Below are 19,123 nucleotides of genomic sequence, written 5' to 3'. Positions count from 1 at the left end.
ACCTTCTGTTATGCCCATGGGTATAAAAGTGGGCATAAAAGTTTGTATAGCAGAAGAAAAGAAAGAATTCGTTACTCCATGCACACGATACATAGAATGCCAACAGAATAACAGCCAACGCAGTTGCCGACCAAGGCAAGCTATATCGGGGTAAGGTAATTAATCATGTTGCGTTCCATTTAACCAAAAACTGAAAATATATATTTTAAAAATGATGTAACCAAGTGAATGGTTTTATATATTTTATCTCCTGTACTTCACTTGCAAAAAATATATAACAAAGTTGGTTTAGTATTAAAAAAGCAACAAATAAAGAACATTTTTGAAATTAACGATATTGAATTTGCATTGGCAGGTTAGATTCTATAGTTAGTAATATAAAATGTAAAAGATACAAGATAATTTCGTTTTTTAATGAAGATTTTTATGATATATTTATTATATTACATTAATGAAATAGCCCATAAAGCTAATTAACAGTATTTATTATGCTAATTTTATTTTAATATTTTAAAATGCTACGTATACACATATTTATATGTTAATTGATTTCTTACCAATACTTATTATATTACTTTGAAAAATTGTAACTAACATTTTTTGTTACCAAGTGAGACATAGAAATACGCAAAGTTTAAGATCGTAGTAGTTCACATAATAAACTTAAATCTAATGTGAAGGAAAGCCATGTCGCATTTTCATTTAGGCTAACAGATGTGGCGTTTGTATGAAGTGTTAGTTTATTCAATAATAATTTATGGACATTCGTTTACTAATAAACGTAGGCGTTATAATTAGAGAATTATTGACGTGACAACGTCTTATAAATCGATGAACGCCGGTTGCACGGACGAAAAAGTGTCCCATAACGTACATTGTCCGACTACGATGTGTCCCGTTACGCTCATTGTACGCTTGCGCCGCATCTATCTCTCTTCCACTCGGTTAGAACAACCATCGATTTGACTTTTAAATCATGTTTTCGTCGATTGAATTATTAATATTATGAAAACGATCGTCCACCGATTTTAAGCACAATCGGTACGGTTATTTAAAAGTAATGTTGAATTTTCAAATACGTTTTTGTACGAACAATGGTGTTTTACAGGTACACATAACAATTCAAATTACACCCGGGATCTTTTGCACAATGTTTTAAAAAATATTGTAACACATTATAAATAAGTTTGGTGTATTTGGGATGCGTATTTGTTATAAAATCGTATTATAAAAACGAAATAATATTATTCCCCAACGGTGCTGCCATTTACGGTGACGGACGCGAACCGAACGAATCGTGCTATCTATCCGCTTTCGCGACAACCAGGCACTCGTTTATACATATTTTCCTTTGTTTATCGCAAGGGGCGTTATTTTTAATGAATTATAAATAAAACTTCGTGCCCGGGGCTACAATTGCATATCATTTTGAGCACTGGAAGACATAAAAACGTAAAATATTCTCGACGAATTTTAATCTCGGCCCCAGCGCACCAAGAGTGTCTGGGTTGGAGATTAAAGCCGAAATTCTTTCTTAAACTTACTTATACTTATTTTATTAACTGCAAGGGCCTTTTTATTAAATACTACGTTTAATTTCACGACAAACAAACTTCGTCGTTAATTGTGTAATTGAGAAAAAGCGTAAAACATTCTCGACGATCTCTAAGTTAAATAGCAAACATGTATAAAAGTTATAGTTAAAATAATCTCTTCGTTAAAGTAATAATTAATGAGTGCAAATAAAAGTAAATTTATCAATTAAATTGTAGATTTCATTTCACTCCTTCTTTGTATCCATACAAAATAGTGATAATTCAATAAAAATGATTCAATTTTATTCACAAAAGTATGCAATCATTTCATCAATGTTTTGTTATGACGTTGTCACGTTAAACTATCGTCCGTAAACCGACTTTACAGACAACCAATTTTTTATACTTATCTTATTTACTAAGGTGATCAGTTAATTTAGACAATAACAAAAACTTTGTCAGAAGTGGGATTCGAACCCACGCCCACAGAAGTGGACTGTGACCTGAACGCAGCGCCTTAGACCGCTCGGCCATCCTGACTTACTGAAAATACGACCTTCATGTTTTTAAGTACCAAAGGTCTTGTGCCTTTGCGGCGAACAACCATTTACGTAACTATTAAACACCCGTTTTCCTATGTGATCTGCATTGACCATAATTCGTGGGGTTACTGGAAAAAGCCGTTAATTTTGTTTCAGCCGTTTATGGGCCATAATTATTTTATTTTATTTTTAATTACTTGTGAATACATAATTTTATTTTAAGTGAAAATGCCTAGTATGAAATAATCAAACCAATTTATTGATATATGGATTTAATTATATTGTAACAATTAGATAAACAAATAAAATTAATGCGTATTTGCTTAAAGCGAAATTTGTATAGTCCAGTTATATATTAATAAAAAAGTAAATGTTTTTCCAGTGATGAAGTTCAAACTAAGAACCTTTTCGTTTTCCATTCGTACACACTACCGCTGCGCTACCAAGAACACTCAAAAATTATAATAATATATGTTACCAATTGTGTAACGCCAGTTATCTTATGGATTCTAAAAATAATGATTACTCCTCTTTATGACTATTTTAGTTCAACAAATATATTCCAGGGTAGTTTCACTATCATAAAGTTTCATTTGTGACACCAATTCTTTTGGTAAGTCCCCCAATGTTTACGCAATTGACTTCCTACGGGTTTATGTTGCTGTACGCGAATCCGCCATCTTGAAGACTATGGCTGGTGGGTACAACAGAAAAATAGAACACGTTTTAGTACGGTTTTAGCTAAGACTTGGGGTATGTAAACTTTTATACCCGGAGCCAGACCCCCTTGGAAGGATTCTGAAATGCTTCTACTCGAGAGCAGGCGCGCTGAACAGAAAGGAGGTATGAAAAACTGTTAAGGAAATGGGTAAGGTGTGGGACTGGCTTAAGACACCGGACTCACGTTCCAAAGTACCCGAGTTAGAATCTAGGTCCTGCCTTCGTGGTATATTTTCCCCGTTTATTTTTACCAACAACCACTCCCAGGCAAACGCTGGACTGGATCTTTGTCATGGACCATTGCCAGTTCCTTGTCCAAATAACTGGTTAGTGTCGTTATGCACTTGCTGTCCTTCATGACCCCGCTGTCTCATGTTATAAAATAACTTTACGTCTGATCTGTCGTCATTCTCACACAAACACACACATGCATTTATGGAAAAGGGGGCAATATGTTCAGGATAGGTACTATATCCTGCCGCGCCGTCGATGTTTTCGGCACGGTTGCGCCATCACTTTTAATTGTGAGGTAGGCGGGCGGCGCCTCGATGGGCAGCATCCATCACGCTGATGGATGGCGGGTTACCTGGGCACGCGAGGGGTAGGGGAGGGGGGAGAGGATCCGTGCCCTCTCGCCTCGGCGAGACAAGACAACTGCGCGGTAAGTGCGTTATTTACCTGTTACCGCCCGCGCGAAGAGGCGCATATCAACGCCTCGCGCGCAGAACAACCGGCACCACAGAAGCCGAACACGCCTGCGTGCGCTCCTGCGAGCCAAAACCGATAACATACCATCTACAGCATAGCGTAGCTGCGTTCAGGGCCGACGAGATGAACTAAGGACCCCGTGGCCGAATATTTAGCAACCCCACCACCAATTAAAAAATATGTAATTTACCACTTTTAAAACCCCAATGTTATAAAAAGAATTTTAAAATTGTCAACGATATCTTTGCCATACATGTAAACTTTCATCCGCACGTTTCGCATAGCTCGTAAAATTTTCAACGATTGCTATAAACAATATTGTTACTATTTACCGCGGCTTCGTAAAAGATAGCCCAGTTAAAGATTTTATTTCACACACAGTTTATTGATGGCCACTACTTATGTCACTTACAATTTAACTTCTAAGATGGCAAATAATTAACTAGACTTAAAGAAATGTCTAATCCCCAGTCACTCGTTTTCACACACCGCACACCTCGCTGGGCCACACCTCTGGCGCAACTCTCGCCATAGCAACCCTCGCGGACCTCCGTCGCAGGACTCCGTCGCCGCACTGTGCCGCCGCCGTCGCACTTCCCCTTCGCCGAGATCCCACTCGACGCCTCGCTCGGAACTTCGCTCGGGACTCCGCGCCACGCGACACTATCGCCCGGAACTGAACTCTTCGCCCTTGAACCTTCGTTCAGGGACTTCGCCGCTCTATCGCCCGGAAACTCCGCCGCGGGAAAACTTCCGACTCCACTGAACCGACTCACTCCCTGTCCTGGAACCTTCGTCCAAGCACTTCGCCACTCTGCCGCACCCGCGGCACTATCGCCCCGAGAACTCCGCCGCGGTAAAGCTCCCGCCTGAACTCTCTGACTTAACTCTCTTGCTGAGGCCGACGTCCTCTTTTTATATATCAGCCGCCATTTCTGGAACTCACGAGAGTGGCTGGGGCAAGTCGCGTCATTCCGTGCCGACACGACGGCAGAAATCTCTCAAAACACGTTTCGGCGGCTCGCGTAACTTCGCAGCTGTCAGGTTTCGGATGTCAAACTAACAGCGCCGCGCGGGGAGATGAGGGCTGGAGGGAGGGGAAGCGGCGACCCAGGTGCGCGCGGAACTTCTTATGTTGCGGCGGCCACCTGTGGTGTCAGCTAGCTGTGCACCTGCGCGTGACGTGGCCTTGCTCACGTTCGTAACAATATGTATACTTTAAATTTTTGTCGTATCAGGGTGTACCCAAGGATTAAAAATAAATTCAAATCTTGAAACTCAGCTGGGTTCTGTAGATTACCCCCTTCCCCCAAACCTCATTAGACACTCCCTCTAGACGGTAGTAACTGCAGTTGTTTGTTCCTTAAGTCTTGTAGGTAGATTTCAAAGAAATACTAACTAATGTAGTCGTTTCCATAGTGTGACTTCCGGAAAATTTTTTTTAAAGTTTTTTGTTTCATGTCAATAGACCCCAAAACCATCGTCAACACAAAAGTATATATATATATAAATTTATAATATATGACTAGATGGACCTAGTATCGAACCCCAGTCCTACTGCATGTGAGTCCAACGATTTATCGTTGCGCCACCTCGTTCAGTTTTTGCTGGGAATTTATGGCAATGGGAAAATAATTCTATGTAAACTTTAACTATTCCTTCTATCCTGTTCTCTCTACAACTATTTATCATCTCAACTTAATGTGATAAGTATCAACTCGACACTCTGTCCTGAACTTTTTATTTTCCTAATTTACTTTTGCTATTAAATGTTTACAAGATAATCCATTTTTAAGAAATAAAAAATGGTAATGTAACTATACGAAACCTAACGTAAACACTTAAACTGTATAATAATTATGTGTTTGCACACTTGTGTTGTACTTATTATGAGTTTATGAGTTTTTATACGCTATATTATTTTATATTGACTTGTCCTATATTGTCCGTGCGATGGCTGAAATGTGTTAAATCTATATCAACAGGATATCGCATTATAATAATATGTAATGTAACTCAAATAATCTTGTAGTACCTTGAGGCAGAATTTACGAAATCAGATTATTAAGTTGTTGAATACTAACTTACATATCAAGCACTTTAATAATATTTAAGACCCTTTGACTTCACTGTATCCACAGATTAAAATTAATTTTGCTGTAAAAAAAAAAGTTGACGTGAATTGTCTTTAAAATCACACCGAAAGATTACGGGTACCAGAACATTAATTTGTACCGTAACGTAAAGGTCTATATCGTCTTGCCTTAATATTCCCTAACTGTTAGTCCTAGACACGTAATTGCGGTGTCATTATCTAACGTGTACGACCTTGAGTTCGCGTCGCGGGCCGGCGGGTTGGCAGGGAAGAGGAACCGCGCGGATTGGTCAAAACCGGAGCTCTCGCTCCTTTCTACTCAGAGCAGCTCGCGACTCAGACGTGATAGCGTGGCGATCCGTGTTATGCGTGTAGATTTATTTAGATCAATCGATTTAAGCCAAAAAAATTAGTGAACTTTGGCAATGTTTATATGTAAAAGTTGAAAGTAAGCCTTTAAAAAAATTGGTTGTCTGTAAAGTCGGTTTACGGACGATAGTTTAACGTGACAACGTCATAACAAAACATTGATGAAATGATTGCATACCTTTAGGAATAAAATTGAATCATTTTTATTGAATTATCACTATTTTGTATGGATACAAAAGAGGAGTGAAATGAAATCTACAATTTAATTGATAAATTTACTTTTATTTGCACTCATTAATTCAAATATGTTTATTACTTAAACGAAGAGATTATTTTAACTTTAACTCTTATACATGTCTACTATTTAACTTCGTACAATCTGTGTTATTCTGTTAAGGATAGGACGATGATAGGAAAAGTAGTAAACGAATGGGAGTGTTCAAGTTTAATGTGCCTCGAAAAAGTCAAATCGATGGTTGTTCCAATCGAGTGGAAGAGAGATAGATTCGGCGCAGGCGTACAATGAGCGTAACGGGACACAGCGAAACGGGACAATGTGCGTTAAGGGACACTTTTTCGTGCGTGCAGCCAGCGTTCATCGATATATTAGACGTTGTCAAGTCAAAAAATTAAAATAAAATATGTCAGCCTCAGCCTCAGCCCGTGCGAAAGCCAGCCGAAAATATAAATCAGCATATCGTCGGGAAGAGGAGGCTACGGGCCACGTGCAGGCACCCCAGTGTCCGGCGCCGAGCGAGCGAGACTGTCTCGGGAGCGTCGCAGAGCCGCCGCGGCGCGCTGACTCCGAGAGCACCTCCACCGCTGTTGTCGAGTGAAGATAGCACCAATGGACATGTCGAGTGAAGATAGCACCGATGGACATGTCGAGTGTAGACAGCACCAATGGACATGTCGAGTGAAGACAGCACCAATGGACATGTCGAGTGAAGACAGCACCAATGGGCATGTCGAGTGAAGACAGCACCAATGGACATGTCGAGTGAAGATAGCACCGATGGACATGTCGAGTGAAGACAGCACCAATGGGCATGTCGAGTGAAGACAGCACCAATGGACATGTCGAGTGAAGATAGCACCAATGGACATGTCGAGTGAAGATAGCACCGATGGACATGTCGAGTGAAGACAGCACCTACACGTCTGTCGAAGACGTCTCCGAAATGATAAGACACGAACATCAGTCGAAGTGAAGTGATGCACGACCATTGGCGTGCAGCGGACGAACGCTTACAAAAACGTTATTCGAAACGAATCCATTTGGTCCATTTTGCAGCGTTTGTGATCGAGTTAGGTTCAACATAGCTATCAATTGAGGCGGAAACATTCCATTCCTTTAAGACTAAATCCCCAGGCGAACATATGGCGGAATTTCGTTAAGTATTAACTGTAGCGAGTCAATAATAGAGGTCAATAAATAATGTATGTTTTGTTTTAAAAGTTTTATTACCCAGTCAATGTCTCTTCTTCATTTCAATCCGTTACATTAAAAGCGACCCGCTGACCCAGACGTTTCACGTTAAACCAACGGCCGTGTGTCCCGTCACAGCCGCACCCAATTTTTTACTTATAGCTATTACGTAAAATTAAATGTATAACAAATTACAAAAAGTTATAATTTTTAATTACTTTAAAATGCATTTATGCTTTCGAAACTTTATTTAATAATATCTATCTTACAATCACTAACCTATCTGCAAGTAAAAAATAATAATTTATAATTGTTATTTTTTATGATATGCAACTATATGCAGACATGTTGTTTGCATCAGTGCTACTTATGCTATCTAATAATGAGGTTTTGAGATAGTCTTCACGTTTTTTTTTAATAATTAAGAAAAATCCCAAGACTGGCTGCATAGTCACGCGCGCACTTATCAGCTGAATCACATTTCCACAGTAATGAATTTCGCTGTAACTGGCTCAGATCCATCGCGTAGGTAGTAGTTAAAAAGTAGATTTATCGCGCTCAGCCTTCTTAGTACATCAACAACTCTCAGAGCAGTAATTATAGTGTCAAAACACTGATAAAGATCTAAAATCTTAGTTCGTACAATTTCCCTGCAATTATTGTGGTACCATAGTTTCCCTTCACTGACGTATTATTAAAGTGCATGACCTATGATTCATGCCACAATTGTAAGAAAACTTTACTCAAAAGCTTTATTCTCTGTGTGTTCTGCATTTTCGGTTCAGTATGATGTTATAGTTCAATGTGGGGGAAAAAATGTTCTCATCATACATAATCAATTTTAATATTTTGTCATGCTCTTAAAATTGAGAGAACACAATATCTGTCTCATTCGGCCCTACAATCAGGGCTGTTGTTATTGACGGCCCTACAATCAGGGTTATTGTTATTGACGAACCAAAAATTAAATTTAAAGTAGGTATAATTAATTTTAGGAATTAGAAGGCACATAATAAAGAAATAACTAAGGTTTTTATTTCATAAATTGAAAGTTTTGATGTAACTACCTATGTTACCACCGAAAATTAACCAATATTTTTATAGCAACCTTAAAATTACTTACAGTTTAAATTATATTCGATGATTCTGTGTCAGAAATCTTACGTCTATTTCTGAGATAAACTCAGGACTGTAACATCTATGCTTGTATGAAATTATCAGCTTAAACAAATTTAAAAAAAAAATGATTGCGAGAAATGCCGTTGTTTGACAGAACAAGCAGTATCAGTACAGCTATAAATCCAAATCATTGTTCATTAATTAGTTTTAAGATATGCTAGCCTCATAAAATCGTTATTTCGTCATTTCTTTAATAGTTTTTCCCGGTAAAGTTTATTTTGTGTTACATCAAAAGGGAGTGTTTGGCGCAAAATATTTTGTTATTAGTTCTGGCGGGACGGGAGAACAGTGGGGACAATTCATGCTCGTGGGTCCTGGGTCAACAGGCAAGCCGCCGTCTCGGTGTCGTCTTCTCGGCGACTAGCCGTTTACGAGTTCCCAGGAGAATTCCGTTTTTTGAAGTTATACTTCTAATGCGACTTCCAACAAGTTTGCGTTAAACGTTTAACGCTACCATGGAGAATTATTTGCATGCAATTAAAAACTATTTTTAATGATACCAAAGAAGTATAACTTCTCAAGCGCGTACCTGAGTACACGCACCCATTTTTTTTTTTTCCATGAAAAGTAGGCATTTTTGTTATTCTTAGGAAGTTTGCTCCCGGAATTATTTTTCTCTTCCCCATTATTAAACTTTAATTTTTTTGTGAATTTTAAGGAATGTTTGACAAGGACCGATAAAATATCGTTTAACAATCTGACATAATCCAATTGGCGGCCAGTTATACCCCGCTTAACACACTGAACTCATAGAGTACCAATTGGAAAAAAAAATTATTTTACTGTTAAGAGACTAAGTTCACTATTAATACTACAGGCATCATTATGAACATACGAGCGACATTATTATTAAAAAAATTTTGGCAGCTATTTTGTGACATTTGAAGCCAAAATCAATTGCGTAACCTCCACTGCCTGAAAACGTGGCGCCAGCCGACCAATCAGGAGGTGGGGAAAAAAACAATCCCAAGCGTAAGCAGTTCAAGTTTACGTTAAGACGATGTGGTGCGTAGGTCCTGGATAGGTACAGAGTTGATCTGAGAATAAACCTGATTTCGACAACAAAATATATACATTTGGGAACGGATTTTTTTTATTTTTGTTATTTGATTGGGGGGAAATTGCACGTGGGCTTTCTTGTGGGTGCACCAGCGTGGGGGGAAAAACCGTTGTATAGGCGTAGTACGTGTCGCATCATTTCATCCCGTGACAATCCGTGACGTCTGTAAAGACTTTCGCCCACAGGTACTCCACGTGCATCGTGTATTCGTGTTATATTTTTGATGCGTTCTCCCGTGAAATTTTCCAAGCCCATAAAGTTTGGACACTTGAGTCGTGAGATGCCTCTATTCAACCTTTGTCGTGGTGCTGGAGAAAGATAACATTGCAGTCATGGCTCAGGCTTGAAGACCAGTAAATGTCTTGCATGAAGAAGTCGATCATGTTAACAGTCTGGACCAGGGGTTTCCATGTATGAATTACTGCATTGAAAAAAGGGGTATCTTTCATGAAAGTGACTGTTGTTTAACTATGCAAATTCTAACCCAAACTTATTAACCATCATATGGAGTGGTCAAGCTCTATTGCCACAATATTTTGGGTGTCACAATATGGCGATGATGAAGTAAAAAGTGACAGGCTATGTGGCAGGATGCTATCTCCTGACAGTTACTATTACCATGGTCTTGGCGCAATTCAAAAAGTGATCCCCTGAGTATAAAGCTATGTGATCTGCAGCAGTGCCACGGTGAAACTTGGACCTGTTAATTTCGGAGGAAGAAAGTATTTGAGACCGCAGTGGCACGACGGCGCGAGATAGACTGCTTCCATGTCCGGTCCTTCGGCCGTCGTCGGGCGCGGGGTGTCCACCCCTGTTGCCCCGCAGACCAGTTCCTCCACGCCGGGGCGACGGACATCCATTACCCCCATATCGAAGAAGCGCTGCGCCCGGGCTGAAGTCCCAGCTCAGCAACCATCGCTCACGTGTTATTGCCCTCCGCGGAGATGGATTGTAATAACCCCGGCGACAGAAATATGGCGAAACTGGCCTGCCTCGGCGTCTCTCCGCACCCAATTTCCGCGCGCGGAATTTATACCCTTCAAAAAATTCGAACCCGCGGAGGGTTTGGTGTGCTTCTGGCGGCCAGGGAAGGGCTGGAGGGGGTAGTTCGGCGAAAATCCCACTCTTCTGAGGCGCCGTAATGGCCACACGTCTCTATCAAACTTAGACGAGACATAAATCGGGGGGGCCCGCGGTGCTTTTCCAAACCCAACCACTGCTTCCTCCCCCCCTCCCATCACCCACGCCCGCCGTTTCCCTTGCTCCCCTTTCAATCCCAAGCCGCTTTCCCCACTTCTCTCTTTCTCTCCCCAAGCGCTTGCTTCTCATATCCGAGCGCTTCTCCCGAAAATGCCCTAGCGTTTCGGGAAACTTACGACTATCGGCCAGGAATTTTATGGTCTCGAAGCTACAGTGGATATTCACATCCACTTCCTCGCATGAAATAATACTTTCTTTCCTGTCCGATTTCATACTTCAGAACCACCCTCGCTCAACTTGGAACATTCTCTACTTGCATATTTTTTTTAGCTTTTTTTTATATTTGAGATACTATGAAATTTTAAATTTTTTTCATTATTTTAATAAGCTACATCTTATTGAAACGGTTGCGCCTTTTAAATTTCGATATATATTTATTAGTCTGTTTAACTATCAAAAGACCCATTAATTTCATTTCTTACAAGTGTTCAGACAGAATTTCGCAGGTAAAGTGTAAGTAAGTAATTGGAGTGATTTTTACAAATCCCTGGAATTTTGTAGATGGATGCAATTTGAACCCAAAGTTAAAACAACAAACAATTTATTGACACTTAAAAACATTAAAGAGTCAACCGTCATTAAACTTGATCATCTACGTGCATGTCTAAACGTCAAACTGACAGGAAAATAAATCTCGTTCAACTAGCTGGTCATACGGTACTGCAGTAATCATTATTAAAATGGCAGACTGTTTGTACAGTATATAGTCCGTAACGTGAAGAAAAACTGTTTTATAACAAATAAAAACTTTTAGGATTGTGAAATTGTATAGAGCATCCTGGCAATAAACAAGTATTCAGGTTTTTATTATTACATATTATCAATATTATTTATAATACTTTAGTGCTTAAAAAATCCTTTTTACAATAGATTTTTCCAACACACTCTATCGTCACGCAATTTCGATAACGTTATTGCATTTGTAAATTCATGTGGTCGGATATTTTATGCGAGTACAGAGAAGGAACGTCGCTAGGAACCAAGGGCTGATGCGATTTACGTTTGCGAGAACAACGCAACCGAAAGTTATCACAGCGTCGACAAATTCAACCGACATCACCGCACGAGAACTTTTTCAGCTTCTGTGCAAGACTGTGTGAAGTGAAAATACGTTTTTCGGCCGCAAATTTGGGATTTAGTATTTTTTTCAAGTCTTTATCGTTTTTTTTGAAGCCGTCTCATTATACAGTTTAACCTTTCGCTCTGCAAATCGATTGATGCGATAGTCAACGTGGCTGCTCTGGCAGCGAAATCTAGCTGTGGGTGCGGGAAGTAGGTGTGATTCGCGTCAAGAAATGTTCTCTGACGAGTACTGAAAGAATTGCACACATTTCTGATGTTTAAACATCTTAGCTAACCGCACATGGCATTCGGTAGGAGAACTCTGGTGAAAATGGAACGGAAGTCGATGGCCGGAAATGAGACACAAAAATTGCGGATCCACGTGTACCAAAATAAACCAGCATATAGTCCCATTTGTAAACATTAGAGAAACTTACATACCAAACGTTTTGGTGTGCCAAATAAAACTTTATGACAGTGAAACTACCCCGCAATATATTTGATAAACTAAAATATTTATAGTAAAAAGGAATTTTAAAATTTAAATTGCCTAAAGAAAACTGGCATTTAAATAACGGGCTCATAGCACAGTGGTAAATCGTGCGCTTGAAAACATCTGGAGACGTGATTCAACACTCGGCACTAGATTTTTTTTAACTTTATTTAATATAATTATATTATTAAAATAATTCTGAATCAGTTCAGTAATATTAAGATTTGTTTTCAGTATTTATTTACAGACTGGTTTTAGTCGTTTAAGCAAAAATACTATGAAACATATACTGTGCTTTAAAATGTTTCAAGTTAATAATTTAGTAATGACTATTAACTGTTTAAGGAATTTTAACAACATGGACAGTATTTCAATAAAATGTTCCTTGTCTAAAAATTTATTTGAAACATGAATAACATGAGAACACGTGAATTTGCTCTTCACTGAGGTTAGATGTCTACACATCATTGGCGAGTGCTGGAACACTCTCTTACGTATTTTGTTTTAATTTTTGTTTTACTTTTCGTCGAAAGTGAAGTCATTAAAATCGGAAATAAGGCATTAAAGTCATAGGGTTTCGGGCTAGTAATCGGACATGAATGCACATTAAGGAACTTTCCCAGCATTTGCCCGGAGCGAACACAGATCCTCCCGGCTGCGAGTGCAGTGCTTTACCGCTGCGCCACCTCGCTCTGTTCTAGTGACGTAGAGCGGGAAGAAATGTGTGCAATATACTCTCGTCGCGGACCAAAAACTGTGCTATCGTCCATCTGCAATTAAACAGTTGGGAAAAAGTAGTACATAACTTCATGGAGTTGCACAATGGCGCCAACCTCCGTAGGGCAGTCGGATGCACGACTGCCTTCGGTGCGAGGGATTCTGGGTTCGAGTCCCGGCTAAGGCATGGGCGTGGACTTCTGAATTGTACAAATAACTCACAACACTTGTGACCGTCCTTGAAATTACTCAAACACTATTTAATATTCTCAACAGTATGTCATTAAAAAGAAGGGTGACAGTTAGCTCGATGTTAATAAAGAACTGCCAACTGGTCATTCAATTTGAAATTTTTAAAAAATACAACATTAGACCTGTGTTATAGAGCCGTCGGGTTCGAATGGGATGTTGAACCATTTTCCATACATTTTCCATTACCACGTCTGGGAAACGTAAGATCAAAAATAAACGTATTAAAATGACCTGTAAATATCTGTTTCTCTAGAGGAGGAGGTGTTTTTTCAGAACTCGCGGTCTCCCAAATGTCTAGTCATCATTTTTTTGCGCAGTAGCCTACACAATGCGCTAGGCGTTTATTTAGTTATTTACTTATTTATTCGCAGTTCGCGCACGTTACCGCTCCCAGGGGAGCAGCAGCCGGGAGCCAGCAGCGCACGCGGCCTCGCCCGCTGAACGCCTGGGGACGAATGCCGGATCAGACGCTAATGGCAGTTGGATAGCATTACGCGGCCGTAACTTAGCGCGGCTGCGGGTGCGGCGGACGGCCGCCAGGCGGCAGCAGCGGCGGCGCTAACTGCGCGAGGTGGTGGGGGGGGGGGGGGGGGGTTGGTGTTGGCGCGGGGCAATCCGTCAAGGGCATTAATCTGTAACGTCGGGTCGACGCGTCCGGATTTTCGCCGCCCGGGGGAAACTTGCTGAGTTACTGCGCCCCATGGGCCGGGCCTTCCTCCCCCCCCCCCCCTCCCGCGGAGACTTCTAGTTCCGCTCGGTTCCGCCGAACAGCGCCGGGCCTTTCCCTCGCAACACTCGCCAAACATTGAAAACAACTGGGCCGCGAAAATGGCATGATGATTTGCTGCAAAATGGAAAAAAGGGGTAGGGAAAAAGGAAAAATAAACACACACATGCCGTTCACGAAAATTTGAGTTTCTTAAGCTTTCACCGCGGCAATGGAGTAAGTTTCGAATAGTGATTCAGTTCTCAAGTAATCTTATATTACAAAAGGCATTTTTAAAAAAATAACCTTTTTAATGAAAGTGTGAAGGTAAAGTTAAAAGTGTGGTTTTATATCGCTTTGTTGTGCATATTAAGGCTCAGTCTCATACTGCATGCTTATGATTTAATTTTAATGAAATTTCTTTGCTATAAAGGCGGTTTATATAGATTTACTACGTTAGCTCTCTTGCAAGTGTATGTTGTTTGGACACAAATTTTGTCTCTTGACACGTTATAAATGTTATCTGTGAGCAGTGAACCGTCACTCAATTTAAAAAATTGCGAAAATTGCGTGATTTTTCCCCCTGTTATATTACACGTAGTAAATATTTGTTGACGAAGTTTACAAGCAAAGAACCAATTAGAAAGGTATATCGTTACAAATTTACATAAAAATAAACATTAACTTAAATCACTGAATCAATGAAAATAAAATAAACATCATGGCACGTGAAGCGGAGTTTTCAAGATTAAGGACGCTTTAATCATATTGGTAACCTACGTGGTGCTCATTCATTTGAGTCATGCTGGGAAATCGTACATGTGAACCTTGTCGGGCAGTACCGTTATGGTACTAGGTCCTGAGGTGTGTCGGGATATTCTTGCCAAAATCATGAGTCACTGCGGGATAATTCTAACCGAGTGAAACAGCAGATTAGGTAGAAGGTGAACAATCGCCGAGTCTGAAATAAAGGCGCCACTAAACTGGGTATTCAAATTTACTGCCCAATTGTACATGAAATTATTCTAAGGCTAGTACGTGATAGACTAGATTTTCGTATAACTAGGGTGCTGCAGCACATAGAAAGATTAATCCGAAGTCCACATTCATGCTTGTCCTGAACAAGATAAATATATAAACGAAAGATACATTATCTAATAGTTATAGGGAAAATGGTATAATGATGATTACAAAATATTACAGGTGCGTAAATGTCAAATTATTTAACCTAAATAAAGATAAACAACTTATTCGGTTAATACAATGAAACATTAATACTGAACATTTATATAACAAAGATAAAATATTCAAAAGGTCATTTAAAAGTTCAGCTTCGCTAATGACCATAATTCCGTAAAATACTGGCCAGTTGTTAGAAAATAAGTCCGTGCCACTTCAAAGAAATATGAAGCAAAAATTGTTTTCCGCAACAGACAATGTTGCGGCAGTTACGACGAGGCTCATTGAAACACTCGAGTTCTTCAAAGTCTCGCCGCAATATTTAAAGTTCTCAGCTAAGTTCAAATGTAATGCTAAAACAATTCAAAACCAATGTTCGACAAAAAATTCCAAACAGGCTCTTAATATCGCCATTTACTTGCAACCAAACACTTTTCAATTAATTTACGATCAACTTCATGTGGGAAAAAAAATACACCTCCTTTCTGAGAAAAAAAAGAATCATAATGAATTCTTCGCTAGAATTTTCTTCACGGACCACACCGAAACCTTCCACTCTTATACAAAAACATGAAGTTTCACAAAAAGGTGGATTATTATTCTGGCGTCTGACTCGGCGTCGGTGAATCTTAGGTTTCTCGCGCGCACCTGTCACACAGCTTAATCCCCGCGGCAATGGAGTGCAAACGAACAATCGGGTTGAGCGGTAAAGAACGGCGGATCGCACGCCGTATTTCCTCCATGGCTTCCACATTACCGGCGCCGCCTGCTTTTCGCGGGTTGGGGCGGGACGAGGAAATAAAAAAAAAGGGGAAAAAAATTTTCTTGACTGGGGAGGGGGGGAGGTCCGTGTTTCCCGAAGTTTCCTCTTACATTACTTCGGCACATAAGTTCCTGTTCGATGTTGTTATTCTTTATATGAGTTCCCGCGTGTTTGCCCGATATTTCTAGCGCGGGGCGCGAGAAGGCCTCCCCTCACCCACCCCCCGTCAATTCTGTGCCAGGGGCAACTTGCCCCCCTCAATAAGGTGGGGAAAATAGTAGTCGGGAGGCTCCCAGGGTTGCGAGCCGCGAGGAAGAGGGGGGGTGGGGAAGTCGACATTTTCGTCAATACAAGTCCGTCTCCGGTTGCGAAGGGGGTGGAAGGGGGGAACAGATCGGAGCAGTAAAGACCACTCGCGTCACACTGCTGGGAGAAGCGGGTCTTTATGGGGAGGGAGGGGAAGGGTTTTGGAAGGGCGACGAGAAATTTCGCACCGTCGCGAGGCTAGGTCGCCCAACCCTACCTCCCCAACACTGGTACAGTCCAAGAGCTCAGTAATTAGCCGTTCCATCTGCTCCGGGAGGGAAGGAGAAAGTGCAGATTCCCTCTATAGCTCTTCCCCTCTCTTTTTATTTCACTTATAACCCAACCTAACTACCCCCCTTTCCTACGTCTTCCGTAGGAAGAATTCAGATGTCGTGGGGACGACTTCGTGCGCGGCATGGCTACCCTCGCCCCGTAACCTCGCATCGCAGGTTCCCGGTTAAATGGGCCGAAGGAAAATCTAGCTTTCTCTGCCTCCTTCCCCCCTTTCTCCTTGTCAATCATCCTATCCTTCTCGCCCTTTTCCTCTTCGACCTTCTCAGCATCCTGCGCTGTCATCCCACGCACCGAATACACTGCTGTATCTCCCGCTACGTGTGTTAGTTATTTGTCGCACCAGCGATTCGACACGAAGAGAGTGCATCAAAGTCATTGGCTGTTTCGTAATGCTCTTCACCCTGGAGTACCTATGAAAAGGGCATCTTAAAGGGCTTCAGCATTTTTAGTTTAACTCGCGAATAGTTACAAGGAACCCTACAGAATCGCCGATGCAACTTTTTCTGAAAAAAAGAGTCACTCTCGTCCTTTCCTGCAGCATTGGGGGCTTTGATAAGTTCGTGGCGCTATCTTTAATTAAAAATTAACGACAGCTCGTTGCTTCATGTTTACTACGTTGTAAAAATTGATAATTGCCTGAAAATTGAGCTTGGTAGTTTTGTAAACGGAAAGTACATATTAATTTAATTATAAACCATGTTGTGTTAGTGTCGGAAGAATTCCCACATCCTATCACGGCCTATTTATCAATGAATTCATTCTTGAAACTTGTCTAAGGCAGGGCCATGAATATTAGGAAACAGCAATCATGTGTCCACTACTGCGAATATAAATATAGGTGTCAGTTAGTGCAGAAGATTTGGTTCATTAACTAACATTACAAAAATGTTTTAATTGATCGCATTGACTAAATTTTTGATATTTATTATAAAAAAAAGGTATTGTTTACGTTCCAAAAACATGTAATATAAGTTACTAATATCTTCTTTGCATGGAAAAGTATCTCCCACACATATGGAACACTTATTATGGATTTAACGTGTTTGTTTCTGTGAAACTGTGGGAGATATAATATGTATTATTGATAAATATAGGTATTGGCCCAGTGTGTTTTAATTTCTTTTTTGACGTGACAACGTCTAATAAATCGATGAACGCCGGTTGAACGCACGAAAAAGTGTCCCGTTACTCACATTGTACAGTTACGCGGTGTCCCGTTACGCTCATTGTACGCTTGCGCCGCATCTATCTCTCTTCCACTCGATTGGAACAACCATCGATTTGACTTTTTCGAGGCACATCATCCTTGAAACACTCCCATTCGTTTCCTACTTTTCCTATCATCGTCCTATCCTTAACAGAATAACACAGATTGGAAGAAGCTAAATAGCAAACATGTATTAAAGTTATAGTTAAAATAAACTCTTCGTTAAAGTAATAAACATATTTGAATTAATGAGTGCAAATAAAAGTAAATTAATCAATTAAATTGTAGATTTAATTTCACTCCTTCTTTGTATCCATACAAAATAGTGATAATTCAATAAAAACGATTCAATTTTATTCATAGAAGTATGCAATCATTTCATCAATGTTTTTTTATGACGTTGTCACGTTAAGCTATCGTCCGTAAACCGACTTTACAGACAACCAATTTTTTTGTTTTTGCTGCGTACAGAAGATGGCTCCGCGCGGCCTCTCCCACACATCACGGGCCTCGACGGCCCTCCAAGTCAGCGGCAGGTCGGAGCCCCCAGAGGGACGGCCGATGTCCTTCGAGGACACGTTACCCCGCGCGCCGCCCCCGTAAGGCGCTGCCCCGGGAGAAATAAAAGCGTGCCAAGGGTCGGCGGAGGTCTCCTGGAAGCTCTGTGAAGGAGGGGCGTGAGGGAGCGGGGTGTAGAAACAATAGCGGACCGCCGGTGTCGGACGCGAAAACTAGGAAACAAAGAAAACATCTCGCCTGACATCTTCCTCTTTCGGCGAAGAGCGCGCGCGAGAAAGAGAGAGAGTTGTGTCGCGGCAGGAGATTGCGAGTTGGAAAGGGACAGGAGGTGAGGAGACGAAGATAGGACGCCTCCCCCCCCCCCCCCCCCCCCGCCGTAAAGACAATATATAAGTTTATCTTTTGATGCCAGATGCCAAACTTGTACGGATGTCTCATTTTGAGTTCTGTCACTAGAGCAGGATGGAGCGAGAAAGGGAAGAAACGCGTCTCTTATTTTTTTTTTTTTCGACGACAGCTGCGTCTGCCGTAATGAGAAATATAAATAACGGCACTTTCCTGGAGAGGCGAGGAAGAAAGTGGTCCAGGAGGGAGGATGGGCGGGCAAAGACGTCGCCATGCTGGTTCACTGTCGAACTAATTGACTGAAGCCGCGTGCGCGCGGGACAGCTCAGGGCGACAACCCTCACGAACCAGACACGGCCCTTCTCTCGCGCTCCGCTTGCGAA

General features: G+C 40.9%; 1 protein-coding gene and 1 non-coding gene across 2 annotated transcripts in view; one reads left to right on the top strand and one right to left on the bottom strand.

Annotated features, from left to right (window-relative positions):
- LOC134530029 (adhesive plaque matrix protein-like) overlaps nt 1–19,123 on the top strand; it is a 39,522-nt gene that overhangs the window by 15,640 nt on the left and 4,759 nt on the right. The gene's annotated exons all lie outside the window — the stretch shown is intronic.
- Nucleotides 1,992–2,075, bottom strand: Trnal-cag (transfer RNA leucine (anticodon CAG)). Its single transcript has one exon. It is a non-coding gene; the product is annotated as a tRNA-Leu (tRNA).

This window comes from Bacillus rossius, chromosome 3 (assembly GCF_032445375.1).
Source record: "Bacillus rossius redtenbacheri isolate Brsri chromosome 3, Brsri_v3, whole genome shotgun sequence".
Taxonomy (NCBI): Eukaryota; Metazoa; Arthropoda; class Insecta; order Phasmatodea; family Bacillidae; genus Bacillus; species Bacillus rossius.
This window is presented reverse-complemented; position numbering and strand designations above follow the sequence as displayed.